Source organism: Lutra lutra, chromosome 11 (assembly GCF_902655055.1).
Source record: "Lutra lutra chromosome 11, mLutLut1.2, whole genome shotgun sequence".
Classification (NCBI taxonomy): domain Eukaryota; kingdom Metazoa; phylum Chordata; class Mammalia; order Carnivora; family Mustelidae; genus Lutra; species Lutra lutra.
Window position 1 is genome coordinate 52444778 of NC_062288.1, and position 20097 is coordinate 52464874.

Below are 20097 nucleotides of genomic sequence, written 5' to 3' on the forward strand. Positions count from 1 at the left end.
ATATGTTTCCTCTAAGGAAATCCCTAAATCATTTACTTCTCAGAAATTGCTGTGTTAGAGAGTGCTTTGTGAAGAACATGACATAATGTGGTATGCATAGACTAAAATCAGAATTTACAAAAATGTTAGAAGTCTTACTTCAGTGTACTGATTAAATGCATATAACATGAGTTAAATATTAGGCATGAGTTATAAGGAAAGAAGATACACAGTGTTCAAAATACTGAGGTGCAGTACTTAATATTAGATTTAAATATATGCTAGTTAACAGTGCTGAGAAATATGTTGCTTCATCAAATTCCACAATATAGTTTCTTTTCCTAAATATCTTCTCATTAATTCATGGATAAATTCGTTATATTATTTGTTGCTGTCCTTAGATAGTTTTATAGTTTATCATTAGGATCAAATGTATTAGTAGAGTTATAGTAATCACTAGTGTTTGGCTAAAACAAACAAACAAAAAAACCCTTTTCCTATCCATAGCATCTAGTGTGTTTCTATCATTTAAACATTGTGGGGGTGCCTGGGTGGCTCAGTTGGTTAAGCAGCTGTGTTCGGCTCAGGTCATGATTCCAGGGTCCTGGGATCGAGCCCTGCATCAGGCTTCCTGCTTAGCAGAGAGCCTGCTTCTCTCTTTCCCTCTGCCTGCTGCTCTGCTTACTTGTGCTCTCTCTCTGTCAAATAAATAAATAAAATTAAAAAAAAAAAACATTGTGGTTCATGTAATAATAACATTATCTTCTTTGCACTGGCTGCTAGAAAACTGCCAAATCCATGCCCCATTTCTAAAAAGTTCAGTGGACTTAAAGCTTTCTTTTCATGTATTAGCCTTTTTTTCTCCATGCCCTTGTGTTTCCTTACTCTTAGGTTAGTTACATTATGTGATTTTAGATACCCATTCTATAACAAGATTTGTATATGTAACTGCATATTTAATATCATAAGCATATACCCTAAGAGTGCTTATAACTTCTACCATATTAAGAACATGTATTCTAAGAAGCATGGTCTAGAGAACCACAGAGATTTTCTCTTCTTGGGTCTGATTTGTAAATGTGCTCTCAAACCCAGTATTTGCAATATCATTTAATTTTTTTTTTAAAAGAAAAGAAATCTAGTAAGAATGCTAATGTTTATTGAGCACTGTGCTAAGCAGTAAATATATATAATCTCATTTGTGCTCGTGTAATAACCTTATAAATGTAGGTACTATTTTTATCCCTGTTTTACTGATGAGAAAAATGAGGCCCAAAACCTTTAGTAATTACCCAGATGTTACATTGTAAGTGGTATGACTATAATTAAAAGTCTTGAGCTCTACACGCTTGCAAAACAAACCACTTAGGAAACAAGGAGTTTTCATGCATTTGGTGTAATGCTATACTGTTGATGGCCACAAATTTCTTGGTTAATTCTGCCACTGAGAGATTAATTTTCTGCCATTAGAAGTCACTGAATATCGGTTGTCCCTCATCTTTTCCCAGTTTGCTAAAGGCTACCAACCAACAAATGTGTGTGTGTAGAATGGGTAAGGGAGAAGGGATTGCAGAGAAAGTTAATTCTTCACAGGACCAGGGGGTGCTGAATCCTGCTGAATATGATCTCCTCATCCTGGCAAGTTTTTCTTGAAAGCCCTATGGAAGGGGTATATAGTACCACAAACAAGTCTTTAGCTGCAGACCATCATTCAGTTTGATAATTTAGGAGTTGGGCTTTCTGACTGGAAATAACTGGTTGGAGGCACACGTAAGTCATTCTTTAGGAGGGCCCATTCTCTCTCTGATGGCATTAGTAGATTAGGAATTTAAATTGTTGCTTTCAAAGAGGATCACTAAAAGGCTAGAATGAGAACTAGCAGAGTGAAATATTAGTGGTGAAGACATGGAAATATTTCCTTGATATGTCAATTATTAATAACTGTGGTGGCAAAATTTGCCAAGTATTTGTCACAAAGACCATGTTGATTCTTGTTTCAAGTTTATCGGGAACCTTCCATGATGTTCATTTTCTGTCTTCATTGAAGGGCACATCTGTTGGTTACAGTGCTAATAACCCAAGCAGGTCCATTCGAAGTCTATTGAACCTCTGAGTCTCTTTCCTGGTTATTTTTATTTGTTTAAGGATTACAAATAGGCAGTTCATCTTTGAAATGGGAGCAAGTTTTATAAGTTTATCTATTAATGAAAACCAGAAGTCTCTGAACTGTCCTACCACTTGGCCATTTAAGTGGCTTTGATAAACTATAAATCCTTCTTTCATCAAATGTCCTGCAGATACATTTTCCTGACGTCCACGTTGAGTCGATATCTTATCTCTGCAGGGACTGTGATTTAGTTTTGCAGATGCAGTAGAAGAAAGAACTGCCAATACTTAAAAAAACTTGATTTCCATCTGGGCAGTTTGGATTCTCTATTCACACAACTGTAAAACAACTATGAATTAAAATGTTCTAGGGGTCTCTGGCGGGCTCAGTCAGTAGAGCATGTGACTCTTGGTCTCAGGGTCCTGGAGCCTCCTTAAAAAAAAAAAAAAAAAAAAAAAAGGAGACAGGAAAAAAGAAAAAAAAATGTCCTAGCAAGAGATGTCTATTGAAGAACCGTATGGAGTATAGACTATTGGACTGGAAGTCAACAACCGTCATTAAGCTGTTGTTCCAGTACTGTTGTTCCAAACTAGCTTAACACCTTGATAAAGCCATTTAACTTCTCTGGGGCCATTCTTCTTATTTGTTAAACACAAACCTCGAATTTAAAATTTTTCTCCTTGCCCCAACTCAATGAATGTCATTTCTCCACCCCAGGTTTGTTTGAGACCAGAAATGTGTCCATTGTCATCCCTGTTGGTGTGAGTGCTTGCCAAATTAATAAAGCCTATGAAATGAATTTTCGGTTTGGTTAGCAATACTAGATGAAGTCTAAAGTTTATGCAACTGCTCTGGCTTCAGTTGTTTTGACAACACTTTTTATTATCACATCGGAGTTTTACAAATATTGAGTGGTGCAGAGGGGACAAGAGACTTTTTTTCTACAAACATTTTACATATTGTTATTTGGCTGGAATTGAAGAAAACTGGTTTTATTTGAGAGGCTCCATTTTTAAAAAAATCAAAAGTGCAAAAGGCTGAAAATAGGTGTGTTAGAGGGGTGCCTGGGTGGCTCAGCGGGTTAAAGCCTCTGCCTTTGGTTCAGGTCATGATCTCAGGGTCCTGGGATCGAGCCCCGCATTGGGCTCTCTGCTCGGCGGGGAGCCTGCTTCTCCTTCTCTCTCTGCCTGCCTCTCTGCCTGCTTGTGTCAAATAAATAAATAAAATCTTTAAAAAAATAGGTGTGTTAGAATATGAAATACAAGAATTTAAAAAGCTGACTTTTATCTCTCATGAACTTGGTCTTATTTATGAAGGAATTGGATATCATACATAGTTGGCTTACATGGAGTTATCTGGGGGAAGCTTACATTTTATGTTTACAGATGTGTTAATTAGCTATTTCAAATTTAAGCTAAGTTAGGCTATTTGTGTTTAAGTAAAATTGTCAAAACAAAAACAAGTTGAGCTCAATGAGATTATTTTCAGAATTTATTTGTATCATATTCAAAAGTTATAACTTAAATAACAAGGGCTCTGGATCTAAAAGCACATATAAATTCCATTTCTTTAATTTACCTCTCCCCTTTTTTCCCCATCCACCTCTGAAAGGTCAGCAGTTTCCAGATTATAACATTTGCTGAGACTAGTTTCCAGCTCAAAGTTACTACATTATGTTTGCTAGTGTTCTTCATTCTACCAAAACTCTAAGTTGATATTCAAGAACAATTCACCCAAGCTTTGAAAAAAGTATCTTTTCTGGTTTTCTTAAATCTTGCAGCTATTTGAGTACTGTCCAAGAAAGAAAACAGATTATGATTTTTGATAACATAGGAAGAAAATATTATTATCACAGCTTGAAATCTGTTAACAGGAACTTTCTTTAGGGAAAAACAGAACATTAAAGTACAATAGAAATTTAATTACAAGGAGATTTTCCACTTGTCAGATATATTTGCATTAATGTCAGAAATAACTACAGTAAAAAGACTATTGTCTGGTGCTGCAAGAAAAGGAAAAGATGAAAGAGATCGTTTGTAATCCCTGTTACAGATACACTAAAGGGTCATTGATTATTTAGATTGTCATATTTCTAAACAAAATATTAGGTAAAAATATTAAAGCAATGCTCATTTGTTAGTGTCATGTTGCTTATCAGTACTTTACCAGGAAAGCGTCAAGGATGTTATTTGTCCTTCTGGTCTAGTAGAGTAGTAGGTCACTAAGTATATAATATTTAAGGGAAACTGTGACAACTATAGAAAATCTTCTTTTATTCCTCCTTCCTTTGCTTTATACCTTTAGGTTCAGAGCATTGCTTATGGGATGATCTTTCATGAGCATTATGTGAGAAATCCAGATATTAAATTTACTTAAAATTGGAATCTTAAGGACACTGTAAGAGTCAGAGTCCATAGAAAATCCCCCGGCAAATCAGACAGTGATTTCAAATGTTCTGGCTACACGTCCTCTTGATATAGAGAACAGAAAAAGATGCTAATGAAATGGATTTCTTATAAAGAACTAAGAACGGTCTCATGAATTACAATTTTGATATCCAGCTAACATCTGTTGGAAAGTCAAGGGAACTTTACAAAAGGACTCTTACTATGTGCGAAGCTCTTTACATACATTATTTCATTTTTCCTCACAACACTTGGTTGATACACATATAATTATGCTCTTTTCAGAGACTTCAGAGATGCAAAGTGCATTTCCCAAGGCCATTCAGCTAGAACATGGTGGAGCCATGACTGAGATGTAGGTCTGTGGAGATGATATCCTACTGACTGGTTTTAACCACACCATTTCTCCACAGCTCTGGTAGGCAATTTGAGAAATCCCCTGACATGAATTTTAAGGCCCAAATAATAAAAGCAAAGCTTTTACTCAGTGCTTCCCACCTATGGATAATGAGTTCCCGGATAACATCCAAGTTAATATAAGGCATCCTTGAGTACAAATATTCATAAAGCATTATCTGTAGATAATAAAGATGTGACAGACTACTGTTTATTAAATCTAAGTATGAGCTTTGTGAATAATAAAATGTAAGTTCAATTATTAGCACTGATTCTTAGGAGCTTTATTTTTATCATTTTCCTAGCAAGTTACTAACAAAAACAAAAAATTCTTGTTAAGGATCAACTACATGTCAGATGCTATTTCTAGTCACTGGGGAGATGGCATTAAAGAAAATGGACAAAGATCCCCGCTTTTGAGGAGTTTAAATTCTAGTTTTATGTGTACTACATTACGATGGGTATGTTAGTAGCCCAACGAGAATAATTTGCTAAAATAATATGGGCCTTATCTGAAGATACTGCCTTTGTATACATATCAGTGGAGTTGGAGTGGAAAGATTCAGACCAGTATCTTGTATTTCCAGTAGAAGTGATTTTGGAACTGGACTGGATAAACGGTCAGTTAGGATCAGCCACTCCAAGATATTGTCAGAGACTGTAACCCTTATTACAACTTGGTTTTTGAGAAGTAATATTAAAAGATTGCTTGAAGGATTCTAGTCCATCTAGTATGCTAAATGGCATTGAAGTTTACCCCTGGATAAAATGAGGCAAGCAGAAGGCTCTGTGCCTAGATTGTGTGGTTTTGGCAATCCTTTGAAACCACGTATAGGAAATTGTGCTTTGGTGTGAATTTCCCGTGAACATGGTAGGCAGCCACAGTAAGAAACAGCTCTGTGGAGCTATGTGATGTAGGGTTATTACTGAGGGTGATGATGTTTCTTGAGTTCTTCAGTGTTCCCTCTAAGAGATACTATAAGAGAATTTTGTGTGGACTTCAGTGTAGGAAAATGTGTGTTTCTCTGGGAAGGTTGGTATGTTTTTATCTTTTGCACGATGATAATTTTATAACTTCTATTTCTCACGTTAGTTTGTCTGGTAGAGGACTTGGAGCTGAATCTATGGTGCACCTTTTAATTCTTTTGCAGAAATGTATGTATTTGTTTCTGAGTTCTTACTCTCTGGCTTTTTTATAATAGATGAGCTCATTTCTCTATTTCCTGGTTTCCCTAATTTAAAATTTTGTTTTACCATGTAGATTTTTTCTAAGCAACTGCAAGTACTTTGGGAACAAGGCAGGCTATATATTCATTAATGAAATAAATAAAATAATAAGTGCTAGAAGAGATTTAAAGAAGTCAAATACTCTAAACCTGTCTTCCTTAAAGTCACATCAAATATAAAACAACAATGTTAGGTAACTGCCTGCTATTTTCTTTAAAGCTCTTCAAAACTGGCTCTAGAAAATTCTCTTTTGAACCATCTTCAGATTCCTACCCCTGTCCTCATGGTTTGCTGTTCTTAAGGCTTCTCATGTCAGTAGAGGGTGGTTCAAATGAAACAGTTTACCTGAAACCAGAAGTTAAGCAACTAGAGGTTGAGTTGCATGATATCTTTGTGACATCTTATTTGAATTCCACCACCTGCATCTTTATGAACCTCACATTTTTGTCTCTTTGTCTAAGAATCTTCACCATGGATAACAGATTGGATGGAACATTTTGACACCTATGTTAGTTTTGCATTTTTTCCTGTTAGGTTACTGTGGAAAGTCATTTAATTTCAGTCTCCTATAGAACAGAATATATATGAACAGGAATGTTTCCTTATGTGACAAAAAGGATTAAAAAATCACTCAGTATATAAGTTTCAAAGACCCAGCTCCATTAAGAATATAGAGCTATCTTTATTCTCTAGTCATGCTAGTCCATCTTCATTTTTTTCAATAAGTATGTCAGTCATACCCAACTGTCAGTTTTATTGGTTTATTAACTGTAGAACTTTTGAAAGTAACTGATGCTCGCAGGAGGTTTCTGTTTGAGTTCACTGGACCTGATGATGGTAGATCTCTTAAGAGGAATTTAGATTAGGAGATGTACAGCTCTCACAGGTCATATTAAGCCTACTTTCCCCATATATGACTGTAGTTCTTTTCATAGAGCACAATTCATACTCCTCCATGGTCCCAAGGAGATTGTACATGTAAACAGGAATTTTCTCTTGTGGGGTGAGAGAGGAGTTGAGCAGGATGTGAACCAGGCTAATAAAATGTGAATTTATAGGTGTTCTGCTTCTGAGCCCACTCTCTCTGTCTGTTAGGAACAGCCCTTCCTAATCCTTCCTCACTACAGAGAAGTGCTGGGTTTCCCCCCCCAACCACACTTTATTTTCTTTCCTTCCTTCCTCCCTTCCTACCTTCTTTCCTTCCCTCCTTCCTTCTTCCCTCCCTCTCTTTCATCCATCCATCCCTCCCTCTCTTCCTTTCTTTCTTTCTCTCTTTCTTTCTTTCTTTCTTTCTTTCTTTCTTTCTTTCTTTCTTTCTTTCTGAGATAATGAATTTGAGAATGTGTTCTGAAGATAATGCAAGTGTTACAGACATCATAGCAAACCAATGCAGCCACACTAGGGCTCAGATGAATTAGGAGGAGCCAAAGCCCCAGGCTGACCATTTCTCAGAGCTTACTAATGTGACCTTTAGTTTGTCCATGTACTTGAAAAAAAGACACACCATTTCCTTACATTTTTTTTTCTGAATATTTTAGTTAATTTTGAACCAATTCTTTGGCTTGATAATTATCTGCATATTTATTTTTAAGCACAAGTATTGATCTAAATAAAATCTTCAGAAGCATTTGAGCATCAGGTAATTTACCAGACCCATAGGGTTACCATGTTAGGAAACTATTTATCACTTAGACAAACATTCCTCATGAAAACAAAACAAAACAAAAAAAAAACTGAACGCAGCATTTCAATTGCAGTCACAAGTAATAAACCATGTAGTTTTACAAGATATCTAACACTTTTCTCAAGTGAAAGCTTTGCAGAGTTAATGTTAGATATTCCTGTTGAGCAATTCTTAAAATTCATAAGAATGTAAATGGTCTAAAATTGAAGTTAACCTCGTTTGACAATTCTATAATATCTACCATTACAGACTCAAAACAGGGCAGTAATTCCATATGAAAACTTGGCTCGTTTGGCCTTTAAAAAATTTAGGATAAAAAGCCATGCAGGATGCTCCCACATAGTATTTCATAAAAACATGATTTGATCTGATCGTCATAGTCTGGAACATATTTTTCTTGGTATTTGGCTTTTTTCCTGTCATGCCTGAAATAAATTTTCTGGAGTCTGTGTCTTTGCTACATACTATGGATTCAGAACAAAAATATCTTTCTTCTCTAGGGAGTGACTGAAGCAAACGCTTCTTTACATGGGATATTTTACTGCCTGCTCTTTTTCAGGTGCTCTTGCTTAGAAATGTCACGTATTACATTTTTATTTCTTCTTATTTTTCTAAATATACTAAAATCCTCCTTCTTTTATTGTCTCTTACTAACTTTCTTAAGTCCAGTTTAATCTGCCACTTACACAAGTCTTTTTTTTTTTAAATGCACAAATCCCTCTGCTTTTTTTTTTTTTTTAAAGATTTTATTTATTTATTTGACAGAGAGAGAGATTACAAATAGAGAGGCAGGCAGAGAAAGAGGGAGAAGCAGTCTCCCCGCTGAGCGGAGAGCCCAATGTGGGGCTCGATCCCAGGACCCTGAGACCATGACCTGAGCTGAAGGCAGAGGCTTAACCCACTGAGCCACCCAGGCGCCCCCACTTACACAAGTCTTAAATGTATCTAGAATACTGCCGCTTATTCCCTATGGTCTCGCTTTGCTTTTTATTTCCATCCACTTGTTGCTTTTCCTAGTGCAGGCTCTTTGGATATGCTCAACAAATATTTGTTGAAGGAATGAACAAACAAATATATGTCTGTCTTGTGTTGTAGGTAAATTTTGTGCATATAAACTATAAGTTCTTTGAGGACTGTAATGTTGGGATATACTTCCTTTCCCTACCACAACTCATGTTGTGCTCATGTTGCACTAAGCTCGGAATATTGCCACCATAGGTGATAGATGTCAAAACATTTATATTGAATATGTAAATTAGGGATATATTGATACTACATCTTAAGTATGGTGCTATTCTTCATTCATGTGTTGAACAAATATTTATTGAGCCCTATAATATGCCACACACTGCTCTGTGAATATAGGCAGGTATTTTGAAGAGCTTTGCTAGAAAGGAAAACAGAGAAATGGGGAAGTTTCCATAGGGAGTATTTAGGCCTAGGAAAAAATTTTTTTTGCTTTTTTTTTTTATAAGATGGTCAGTATTACAGCCTATATCTGTGTATGTGTGTTGTGAGGAGAAAAATATACCCAACAATGAATAACATCTGTTCCCCGCCCCTAAGATGAGGGTGAGAAGTTGTGACTGGGTCTCTCTCTTGTAGACACATACACTCTCCAGTGCAGATTAGTTTAGGATTCTTGAAATTGGCTTTAGATCTGGTAGAATAATTTAATATTAGGAGAGGGTCTTAACAATTCTTAACTCCCTTCATCTCGTCCCTCTTCTGAGTGAAAAGCCTAGTAATATGTTTGTAGAGTATTCATTCGTGTCATAAGTACTTTATAAAGAGCGATTTATATTCGTTAGATGTTCTAGGTGTGGAGAGAAGTGAACAGAGGTGTCATCTGCCTTCTTCTTGGTATTTGTACTTTGTTCTTGGTTGATTCATTCTGATTTTACATTGCACATCTGTAGCACACTGGTCTAAATAGTACAGGTTGAAATATCAGATTTAAAAGGTGATCCTATTTCTATGGGATTAATTAAATTTCTATTTTTATGAATGCATTATAATGAACAAAGTTTCTTTGTTACATTTCAGAGGGTGCCCAGAGTTTTGGAACATAGTTTAATTTTATTGAGAAAAATATCTTTAATTACTTACAATTTCTGTGATTATTAAGTCCACTAATAATAATTAAAACCTTTATGATTTTCTTTTTAATGTGATATAGGGTTGTGAAATATTCTTTCCAAAAGAAGGATCTGGGGGGGGGGCACCTGGGTGACTCAGTGGGTTAAAGCTTCTGCCTTCAGCTCGGGTCCTGATCCTGGGGTCCTGGGATCAAGCTCCACATCAGGCTCTCTGCTCATCAGGGAGCCTGCTTCCCTCTCTCTCTCTCTCTGCCTCTCTGCCTGCTTGTGATCTCTGTCAAATAAATAAAATCTTAAAAAAAAAAAAAAAGAAGGATCTGGGGACAATAAAAATACTTCACTCCAGTGAACATCCAAGTCTAGGACACACTCTCATATCTCTTATTATCTGGAATCCCAACTGACCCCTATATTCACTATGTGACTTGTCAGGCAAAAATTGTTAACTGTGTATTGTGTGTTTGATCAGCATTTTTTGTTGTCATTTCTGCCTCAGCTTTTCGCAAAAGATTTTTTTAAACTTGAAAACTGAACCACTTGCAATCCTTTGGGGGAAAAGGGAAAGAGGGGGTTTTACATGAATCTGTTCTACAGTGATATATGCCCAGCATGGGGTGGAATGTGAAGAAGGGAAAAGGTTGAAGAAACTGAACAACTTTATTGAGCCTCCTGTGTGGTGTCGTTACAGTAGGACGTTATTATTTCTCTTGGAGTGGATCCCCAGAGGAGCAGATGCCATCTTAGTCAGTTGTCAATGTAAAAACACAATCACTTGAGTCAAAGCACAGGCTTTCTTTCCGAGGAGGATCTGTCAGCTTGGATTGCTCACCCTTCTCTTGTCTCGCACTGATCCAAGGGACCAACAGTTATTTACTGTTTCAGGAGACATTACAGTTTTTCTTCGTAATTAATTATGTGGTTTATTTGCTTGATATCTACAAACAAAACTGATGAAAAAAATCTGAGTGTAGTATTTCCCATGTGTTTTAAGTTCATATTTTCACATCTGTGAGTATTCTCTAGCTTATTAACATTGCAGTTAATTTAGAAACGATATGTAATTTAAGGAAAGAATGACGTCTTCCTGGATTTGGATGATCACTACTATTTGTTGAGGTCTTACTCTTGTAGTGTATTGTTCCAGGTGTCATGGGGAGGACAGTGATACCTTCCACATCAGTGTTGGGATCATGGAATTATATTTAAGTTGAAGAAAGGAAGCATGCACATACAGAATTTGCAGAATGCAGGAAAGAATGTTTCTTTGGAGGAAGGTTTTCAGGTTAATAGTTTATGAGTTACTTATTTTCCTCCATATTCTCATTTAAAATGCTTACATTCGTCCTTTTTTTTTTTTTTAAGTTAAAATTGTCTAGTAACAAGAAAACACTGCCGTAACTTTTCAAGGGAAATATTTTAACCTGGAAGATGTGAGGAAATATTTTAACCTGGAAGATGTGAGACATTTTAGTAATACAGAGTTCTATTTGAGAATAAAAATGTTAACTTCTAAAATTATTTTGTAATATTTTCATACAATCCTAATTCTGAAGGAACTGACCCAAGTGTTTATCCAACTGTTTTTAAAGAAGTGTGTAATGCCAGAGAAGAAAATTTTAGACACACCAGAGCCTTTTTTCTCATAAAGTTATGCACCAATAAAAGAAAATTATGATAAAAAATATTTTCTGATTTTAATTGCAACATTTTCCTGCCATACATGGCTTGCATAATAATAGCTGGGGGGATGGCTCAGCCCAATGTCTTTAGTACCTAGACCTCATGGAACCAGAGTTCTAAATCCTGCCAGACTGAGCTCTACTCTTAATTCCTCTGAGGCAGATAAATTGAGTTCCGCGCAGTTTAGTTTGTGAGATCCCATTGGTTCTACAGTGTATTAGTGATTTCATGGATGTTGTAAAGACCTCACATCCACCCTGGTGTCCTTGGCCTGAACCTCTGTGTTTAAAGACAGGGCACTATCAAGTTCTCTAGTTAGTTATACAGGGTGTTGTCCCACTTGTGTTGAAGATATGTTAAAATTCATTGAAAGGGTAAAACCATGATGACTTTGGCATTGTTTGGGTTTTCTCATTTGATCATGAGAAAAGTGTTGGTTAGTTCACTTACAGTAGACTGAAGGGCTGGGGGAGAATCTGAGGGTGTTTCAGTGTCAGCAACTCCAGGTCGTTTCCTGGCAAGTTCTTGGTAGTTATATGGACTTCACCTTTCAGAAGTAGAAGGGAGGGAGGAAGAAGAAATGCAAGTAAGCATCTATTTAATTTTTCCTGCAGTTTTGGTCCTCTGGAAAGTCCTCTTCCTGTCAGCCAACTTCCAGACATAACCGTACATTCCCTGAAGCCCGTCTATCCTGCCAGCTTCTTCCCCCAGCTCTGAAGCAGGTCTTAGTAAGTATCATTCTCTTAGGATTTATGTTATATTACTCTTATGCTTAGAAAATGGTCAGATTAGGTTGTAAAACCAGAGTTCAGGAGGCTCAACTCTTTTTCTGTTTCCAGAGGCATAATGGGTGAAGGGTAATATTATGTGAGGTCCTACCTAGTCATAGGATTATGTTTCCTTTATTCTAATTAAATCTCCCAACCTGTAGTCATATCTCACATAAACTTATCCATTGAGATATATATATGAGAGAGGCCATACAATCACTACCCATCCTTAGATAATCAGCTTTAAACTGCCATTCATCTATGAAGGGTATCCTTTCTTTGGTTATTGTTTTTTGATTGATGTGTTGTTCTAAGCCACGCAAGAGTCTCTTGAAACTAAATTCAGCACCCTTTGTATTTCCTTCTCCAGGATGGAAATGAACCAAGCATGGTTTCCACTTTCCACTTTGATTCCCAAACTCAACATTAACATAGGACCATTCCTTTTAAAACAAGATGATGATGTAAACCACAGCAATCATGTGCCACTTCCTCATCTTTAGTTGGTTGCATTATATACATTATACTCTAATGTATAGTGACTTTCTACACTCCTTAGAACTACTCCATATTACAACATATCCACCAAAATTAATGTTAGCCTTTTCCTGCCAGTTCACCCCCTATGTTCTAGCCAAGCATATTTATAATCAGAAAGCTATTGCTTCACAATCAGGTTTTATTTCAACTTCTCTTTATAAGTGATTTGACCTAGTTTTCACCTTAATGACTGCTCTGTTTGGCTTCTCTCCCTTGTACCCATAGGGTGCACCTTCAAGCCTTATACTCTCATTCTGCACATTCCACTCCAGGGAACTGTGCTACATTTGACATTCAAATCTTTGTCTTTCAAATTCAATCCATGACAAATTCAATCCATAAAACAACCTTAACAGCTTCCTGCTATGAGCAATGTCACAATGTCCCTTAATGAATATTTCTTTTATTGTTTTAGTTATGTTAATTGATCACTTTAATCCAATGATCTATCTTAGACTTTTTAATTTCTCTCTTAGTTCCTAATACAAGGTATTATATGCATGATTATATATATTTTTATTTATTACATTATATATCTTTCATGTCATGTGTTCATAAAATTAATAATAATTAGTTTTTTTCATCTTTTATTTGCAAACTCAAGCAAATGACACTTTTGAACTCTGTTTCTCTGCCTTTCTTTGACTTGAAAAGTGGTTTCTTTAAGATAAGAAGATAGGTGTTAATTTAAAGTCCTAGTTCAATAAATATTTTGTATTTCATAGGGTTAATTTAAAAAAAATTTACTTTTTTACACCTAGAATCCATAATCTCCTTACAGTTTTCTTGTGGCATCATTTTAAATAAAGCAGATATTTTGAGATGGCCAAGCATCTCAAAATACTTAATTCTGAAGAATGAATATGTTTTAAAGTAATTAATTTGGTAAATTTAATACTTAATATTATTAATAATATAATTAATATATCAAATATTCTTAACTTTAAGAATATTATAGGGAAATTTAAGATTGATTGGGTATGTGTTTTGAACACAACATTTCTAGAATTTGGAAGGCTTAAAAATGATTAAATGATTAAAAGTGTTTAAGTATATTTCATATAATTATTACAAAGGAGGATTTGAGTTCATTTTAGGAATGGGCTAAGCAGGTGAATGGCTCTCTGTGCATATGTAGAATAAGAGGCCATATTTAGGTAAAAATGAATATTTAAGAGAAGAGAAGAAGAAAAGCAGAGATATCAGAATGCTCTTAAAGACTGCTTTTAAGGGGCGCCTGGGTGGCTCAGTGGGTTAAGCCGCTGCCTTCGGCTCAGGTCATGATCCCAGGTCCTGGGTTCGAGCCCCGCATCGGGCTTTCTGCTCAGCAGGGAGCCTGCTTCCTCCTCTCTCTTTGCCTGCCTCTCTGCCTACTTGTGATTTCTCTCTGTCAAATAAATAAATAAAATCTTTAAAAAAAAAAAAAAAAGACTGCTTTTAAGACTCTATAGCCTCCAAGTAGTCTTTGAAAACTTGTTTTAGAGATATTAATCCAATCTCATCTTATTTGTCAGATAGATTTTTCCCCTACAAATGAAGCTTAGTAGGGAATTTGATGTTTAAAAAATACTTTCTGATTCTGACTAGTTTTATTTTTTGTAATGTATGTATACATGAAATAGAATAATTGACTCTGTGTGAAGAGGGTCTTAGTAGTTTACATTTCTTTTTATGTGAGATTATATCCATAATGACTAAGGAATCCCATTATCATGCTTTGTATATACTATAAAAAAAGGATAACAAAGCAGAAAATTTTCCATCCTAGGGAAGGAAAATTTATTATTTCATCTGTCCATTTCACCACATATATTAATACAGCTATTTCCAGGAAAAATGATGAGCGCTCCAGCTCCTTCTCAGTGAGACATTCAGACTATTCAATGGAGTAGCAAGAGCACATCTTGTTCCTTGCAGGAAGACAAATTGCCATACTGTTTTTGGTTTTTTGTTTTTGAGGTTTTTTCTTTTTTCTTTTTTTAAAGATTTTGTTTATTTATTTATTTGACAGTCAGAGATCACAAGTAGGCAGAGAGGCAGGCAGAGAGAGAGGAGGAAGCAGGCTCCCTGCTGAGCAGAGAGCCCGATGTGGGGCTCCATCCCAGGACCCTGGGATCATGACCTGAGCCGAAGGCAGAGGCTTTAACCCACTGAGCCACCCAGGCGCCCCTTTGAGGTTTTTTCTTAACTAATTGCCCTGCTATCTGGATCAAACATTGTCTACGTCAGATATATGAATTCTGTAGATTACATTCATGGTATCTGTGAAAAGGACATTAATGATTTGATGTACCAAAATCTGTCAGAGGCTACTGTCCTAGTATTCTGAATGAATTACCTGAGAAATTTATTTAAGAACAGCTCCGTCTGCCTTTAGTGTGAGAGACCTTTCATTCAGCTCATTACCAGGCAGTAGTTTAGGGAGACATCACTCAAGATGATGATAACGGTTTGAATTCTTTTGGGCCCCCAAATAATAAGGTATCTCCTGCAAGTGACCAAAATTTATAGCTGTGGCTTGTATAGTAGCTTAGCAGTTCACATATGGCTTATGTCAGTGGCAGAAACAACATTATTTTCTAAATCACATTGATTTGTTATGTGGTATTGAAAGATCTTAAACAGAATCAAGGTCTATAAATTGCAGAATGGAGTCCTCAAAACTTCTTATCGGTGTTTCAGTTCTGTCAAAATGAGCCCAAGAGCCAAGCATTCTATGTACACAATGCTACTAGTCAAAGAATAAGAACTGAGACCATTCAATTTCCTCTTTTTTTGGCAAAATGCCAGAGTGACATTTTCCTTTCTGTTAGTTTTGGCAAGGAAGAAAGAGAGAGGAAACTTTACTGCTCAGTTACTGATGGTTTTTCTATTTTGTTTTTATTAAAAATGTTGAAACATGGACCCTTTGTCAAAATTATTTTATTATTGAAGGGTGGGTGGGGTGAATGAACTGGCAAGTGTTCAGCAAACCATTAACAGTACTGATAATGGACAATCTTATTTTGGTTCCCCAACACAGAAGTGCTTAATTGCAATAAATTATGCTGCAGTCTGGTGACTGATGTGCATGTTTAATGAATTGGTACGGACTTGGAGGCTAATCTGCCGGGGTGGGGGGCTGGGTAACAAATTTTAGCCCATCTGATATTGCAATAAAAACTATGATCTTTTAAAGTTACATGATGATATATTTTGGGCACGAAACTAAAAGAATGAGTTTTCATTGGCTGTGGATTTGTTGGGCCTCCAATACTAAAACACTGAAAAATCAACATCCCTAATGGTGACATTTGAATTAAATACAAAACCTGAGTACATGAGCAGTGGAATGCAACCCACCCAGACTGAGACTGGAGGCCATCAAAGAACTTACAGAAGATGCAGTGTGTTCTCAGAAAACAATTGGTCTTAAGCCATCTTTACCTATGTAATGGATTATATTTTTAGTTCTCAAGTTATTTATATAACAAGAAAACAAATACTCTTTCTACGTAATTCTCTGATAAATACTGCTTGGAGTTTGTACAGAAATATGACTTTCTTTAGGAACCATGCTGAGAAAATTATTTCATAAACCTAAATGGGAAACTGAGTGTCAATTAGGAAAACACTATAATGGATCTGCTGATAGTTATGGGGTCACTGCCAAGGTGAATGAAAAAAATAAATTCAGTAAAACTAAGCAACAAAACCCTTCAGTATGTGAAAAAGTTTGCAGATGGGAAGCACAAGGAATAATGACTTCTGTATTTTGTACTCAAGTGCTTAAAATTGCCAGTTGAAAATGTGATATTTAGACCAGGCAGAAAGAAAGATACAGTGATTCATAGCTAGCATTTCTGTAATTTATGTGTTAAGTGTTTGTTTTTCCCTCATCTTAAAGTAAATATCCTGACTTTGAGGAAATCAGACTAAAATATTTGGAAGCCATATCCCTTAGCTAATAGCCACTGAAAGAAAAAAAAATTAAAAGGCTTAATCTGCTTAGAATTACTATCTGGAGTTTCTTGTAGAGTCCTTTGCAGATGATTTAGTGAAAAATTGCTGAGAATTACCGGTCCTTGAGAAAAGTTAAAACAAGAAGTACTATGTTTCCAAAAGAAGATAAGAACCACTTTTCCAGATAAATTAATCAAGAGGCCTGTCTTGATAATAATTACTAAGTGACTATAATAGGTTGTAAAGAATAGAGTTGTAAAGAGAAGATTTGCTTAATTGGAGACATTGTGCAGACTCTTGTCAGATGTCTTCATTTATTTTTATTAAGGTTATTATTATTACTACTCTTTTTTTCTGAACATACCTGTGGATTCTTCCATATACGTCTTTTACAAAACCTTACAAATGAAAACCTACGATGAAATGAAAGAAAATAATAACACGGTACTTCTTAAAGACCAACACTGCCAATTCTGGAGTTCTCTTTTTTCTGAACCCTCACATTGATGACATTGTGGACATTTTTATAATATTCAAAGATTAAAGAACATCCTTATGTGTTTGCCAGTTTCACTGATATGCTTAGTGCTCTCTCTCTCTCTTTTTAAAAGATTTTCTTATTTATTTGAGAGAAAGAGAGAGCGCAAGCCAGGAGGGCAGAGGGAGAGGGAGAAAGAATCTCAAGCAGGCTCTACACCAAGCATAGAGCCTGACTCGGGCTTGATCTCATGACCCTGAGGTCATGACCTGAGCTGAAACTAAGGGCAGGCACCCAGGCACCCTGGCTTAGCTTTCTTTTGAAAGGAGACAGAATGTTAGAGGCTGTTTTGTTTGGATTTCACTCATGCATCATTACTTAGTCCAGTAAATATAAATATGCAAATGCTTTTTCCAGTTTTACCACAGAAAAATATAAGGTGTTGTATAAAATCTTGTCAAACTGTTTCCTATCTTGCTTTAATGAGTTGAATGAATAATGAATTCTCTAACTTAACCACTCACATGCATTTCCCAAAATTGAGAATTTGGTGATAGACACCCTAGAAGAAGTATTTGGCAGAGTGGTTGAAGCCATAGGACCAACATTTCCTTCTTTGAAGAAAGAAAATTCCTAGCTATCTCATTCTTTTGTGGAAGAGAAATTTGCAAAGGAAATTAAGAATGCCAGGGACCCCTTTTTATGTAACGGTGCAGGGCCACATAACATGTTGTTACAATAGCTCACTCCACCAATCAGTAATATTTTTCTGGGTAAGAGGCATCAACACAGTGCCTTCTCATTTTTCACTGGGTCTACTCAACATTTAAAATTTTGCCTCCAAAATGTACTTTTCAGTTTGTGTAAGCAGATGCCCAGCATAAACTTAACATGTTAGATTTGATGAAAAATTATATACAACAGTTTTAAGAGAATGGGTTTTTTAGGGAGAAGTTTTGTTTGTTTTATTTTTTAATGTCAACTCAAGGTATTTAATTTATGTAATGGGTAGTATTGGTCAAAAGCTGAACTAGGGTTATATTGGTTAAAAAAAAATAGCCTGAAGAAAGCCATGGACCATACAGAGAAAACTGGAAGTAGTCAGGAAACATATTCAACACATTGAACTGAATTTGATATTTACAAATCTAAAGATTCTATCCAAATTATACTTTCATCTTAACCACCATGATATTTTGACTAGCCCTCTAAGGAGTGTGTTGTTGACCTATAAAGACTTAAATGGACCATCCGTACATAGTTTAATGTTTCTTCACTGATTAGAGAATATCATGTTCCCTGAAAGCAGAAGATGAATAACAATGTATAAAATCATATTCTGAAATAGGTTGAAACCAAAGTTCCCACATTCAACAACCGAAACAGATCTGCATGGAAATGGAAGATGTTATGGAGAGAACTTGAACAGGCTGTCTTTACATATGTATAGGGATTTCTTAAATTATTTGTGATGAGAGGAGAGAGTTGTTTTTGCTTCTTGAAGGAATGTACAGAATAAGGATGGTGATGAAAAGGGAAGGATGAAATATTGCTTGGGGACTGTCAAGATGATGATAGAATGATGGAGTAAGGAGGGTCATCGCAGTGTGCAAGAAGAGAAGAGAGAAAGTAAATACTATGGTAATGAATTCTTTCCCTCTCTTGGTGGTATTCCTAAAGTTAGAATAAAGAAACAATTCTTGTTAAAAAACAATTTGGTCTAATTATTTTTACTTTGGAAAGCAGTATTTGTTCAGATATTCATGCTTATAGTTTATAATTTTATACCTAATGTTAATTTTCAAATGTTGAGTACTAATTCAGTACCATATTTAAGGAACTCAAGATAAGTAGCTAATATTATTAATCTTTATGTTTTCCTTGTAATAGAGCTATGAACATGCACTTTTGAAGAACACATAATTCTCATTTTGTAGTAAGAAAACTAGACTTAAAGAAGTGATATTTCCAAAATGACATAACTAAGTAACATCTGTTAAAACCAAATCTTTTGATTGTGGTACCAGTGTACTTTCCAATACACCACACTGTGAGTGAAAATATAAATTTATCCCATATTACTAGTGAAAAATTTAAGACTCAGTGATGTCCAAAGCTATAATGTCAGCAACAAAAGCAGAAATATCAATCACTCAAGCCACCAGATTGCTAGTCCCAGTATTGGATTAGCAATGCTGCATTTCCAAATTTGTACTTGTCAGTGACATGCATAACTTGTACTTGTCAGTGACATGCATAATAGTGAACAGGATTCTTATGTGCTTCTAAATACACACACACACGCACATGCACGTGCGCACACACACACAACTCTCATGGAAGATTTGGTATAAATTTTAAAGGAATTGTATGTATTACCCTATACTTGAAAAAAAACCTATTACCTGAGTAAATCAGAATTTGTTTTGGGCTGGAGAAGTGAATGGTTTTGTGTGCAAATCCGTTTTCAACCACCGACAGGTGTGACCTCGTTTAGGCTCTATAATTTAGTTTCCCTGGCTGTAGACTTGGGGTACTAATATTACTCAGTTCTTCTGGACTGCAAGCTGAGGGAGTTGGTGGGTGCATTTAAGTGCTTCACGTAAGAAGCCCTCAAAAAATGTTCACTATTATTAGCAACCTGAAAATGTTCATCTATGATAGAATCATCTATCAATTATTTTATATTCCCATCAGTTCACAGCAATGCATGGTATACCAAATAGTCCTGAATTTAGAAATCTTTTATTTTCTTAATGTACATTAGTTTTTAATTGTGCTAAAGGCACA